Source organism: Lissotriton vulgaris, chromosome 5 (assembly GCF_964263255.1).
Source record: "Lissotriton vulgaris chromosome 5, aLisVul1.2, whole genome shotgun sequence".
Lineage (NCBI taxonomy): Eukaryota > Metazoa > Chordata > Amphibia > Caudata > Salamandridae > Lissotriton > Lissotriton vulgaris.
Genome location: NC_141693.1, coordinates 338663060 through 338665559, shown reverse-complemented (window position 1 = coordinate 338665559; position 2500 = coordinate 338663060).

The window sequence follows — 2500 nt, the reverse complement described above, 5'->3', positions numbered from 1 at the left end:
GTTTTCAATTCTAGGTAATTGATGTGCTTTGTCGCATCTGTTGGTGTCCACAGACCACTCACCTTGAGTTCCTCCATGTGAGCGCCCCATCCCTTCAGGGATGCGTCTGTGGGGATGGTCACTGTTGGTGTTGGGGGTGTTAGAGGCTTTCCCCTTGTTATGTTCTCCATGGTTCACCATGCCATTTCCTTCTGCACTGCGTGCGTCACAACCACTAGATCCTCCCAACTGCCTGAAACTCGTGACCATTGATCCTGGAGCCATTCTTGGATGGGTCTCATGTGAAGTCGTACATTTGGTACCAGGTGGATGCATGATGCCATCATCCCCAAGATCTTGCTCGCAGTCCTCACTGTCCGAGCTTGTCCCTTCCGGTAGAGGCGAGTTTCGCTCACCCGGGCCTTTGTTCTAATGTCGCTGGGGAACACCCTGCCCTGTAAGGTGTTGATCTGTGCCCCCAGGAAGATCTTTACTTGCTCCGGCTCCATTGACGATTTTTTCCAATGGATGGAGAACCCCAAGTTTATTAGCGTGCTCGTCACTGTATGTGCGTCCTTCCTGCATTTCTGGTACGAGTTTGCTTTTACTAACCAGTCGTCCAGGTAAGGGTATACGTGTATTCCCTGCCTTCGTAGGTGCGCTGCGACTGCCGCGAGGCACTTTGTGAAGACCCTCGGTGCTGATTTTAGGCCGAAGGCCAGTGTTGTGAACTGGTAGTGGCTTTCTCCGACCGTGAACCTGAGCATATGCTTGTGCTTTTCGTTCATTGGTATGTGCAGGTAGGCGTCCTTGAGGTCTACCGTGACCATGAAGTCTCCAATCTGCAATTGCGGTAGCACCTCCTGCAGGGAGGTCATTTTGAATTTTTGTGTTCTTATGAATGTGTTCAGGAACCTGAGGTCCAGAATGGGTCTCATTGTCTCGTCGACCTTTGGCACGAGGAAATACGTTGAGTATATTCCCTTGTTTCTTTCCTTGAAGGGAACCCGTTCTATGGCCTTCTTTTGTAGGAGCTCTTTTGCTTCTTCCTGAAGCCGCTGTAGCTGTTAGTTTGCTAGTGGCTTTCTCTTTGGTCTCCTGCTTGCTGGCCTCCCTTCCAATTCTATGCAGTACCCGAATTGGATGATGTTTAGTATCCATTTGTCTGATGTGATCTCTCTCCATTCCTGGAGGTAGAATCTTAATCTTCCACCCACTGGTGTTATGTGGTGGTAGTTGTCCAGTTTGTCCTGACCCCTTTGTACGTGTTGCCCCCTGGGATCTTTTCTGTGGGCGGGCACACGGATGTCTTTGAAGTCATTTAGAGGCGGGCTGCTGGCCCCTTCTTTTATGCTGTCCTCGTCCATTTCCTCTCCCTCGAAAGGACTGGCCTCTTGACTGGTACTGCTTCTGCTGACTCGGTTGTGCCTGCGAGTCCGCCTGGTGCGTCTGTTGGAAAGCCTGGTGTGAAGTACCTGGCTGGTTTCCACCTCTTCCGCCGGGCCTCCGTGACTGGGTGCCCCTCTTGTTGCCTCTGAACCGCAATGCTCCCATGGATCGTGCAGTTTCATTGTCTTTCTTTAGTTGACTGAGTTTGTCGTCAACTGTTGTCCCGAACAGCGTCTCGCCGTTGAACGGAGTGTTCAAGATGCTGTAATGCACCTCTGGTTTGAAGCCCGAGATTCTGAGACATGCCTGTCTTCTTTCAGTGACACCCATCATCATGAGCCTGCTGGAGGTGTCTGCTCCATCTAGGGCCGTCTTGAGGCAACAATTTGCCGCATTCTTCCCGTCTTCCACCAGTTTCTCGGCCTTCTGCCTGGCCTCCTGGGGCAGGTCTTTCACCAGCTTTCCTAGCTCCTCCATGATCTGGTACATGTGCCTGTTTATGAGGGCATTGGAATTAGCCATGCGCCATTGGGTCGCGGCATTCCGTTCGATCCTTCTGCCCACTAAGTCCATCCTCTTGCTCTCCTTATCAGGAGGTGGGCCAGAAGTAGTGGACATGTTAGCCCTCTTCCTTGCTGTGGCCGTGAAGATGGAGTCCGCTGAGACCACGCCTCGAATGTAGGCTGGGTCCTTTGATGAATGCTTGTACTTCTTTTCTGTTCTGGGAGTGACTGCCTTGCATGTTGCGGGCTCCCTGAATGCTTCCATCCCCTGCGCCAAGACGCTATAGAGCATAGGTAGATACTGGCTCCTTGTTTGCGTGGAGAGTAATGTCTCGAGAAGAAAGTCCGCTTTCTGCTTCTCCTCGTAGAGCTGGAGTTTGAAAGCTGCTGCCGCAGACCTTATCACCGAGTTGTAGGCCCCGATGTCGTCCGGCGGCGATGGCCTCGAGGGATATGTGTCGACCGCCTCTTCCGGGCTCTCGGTGTCGACATCCAGGTAATCCTCCTCCTGCGGGTCAGAGGTGGCCGACTCGGCGTCCAACCTGCTGTCCTCTTCCTCCCCATAGCTGTAAGTCTCGTAGGGGTTTTCGTCTTCTTCCTGGTCGTCGACCATTTCGGTGCCAGGCTCA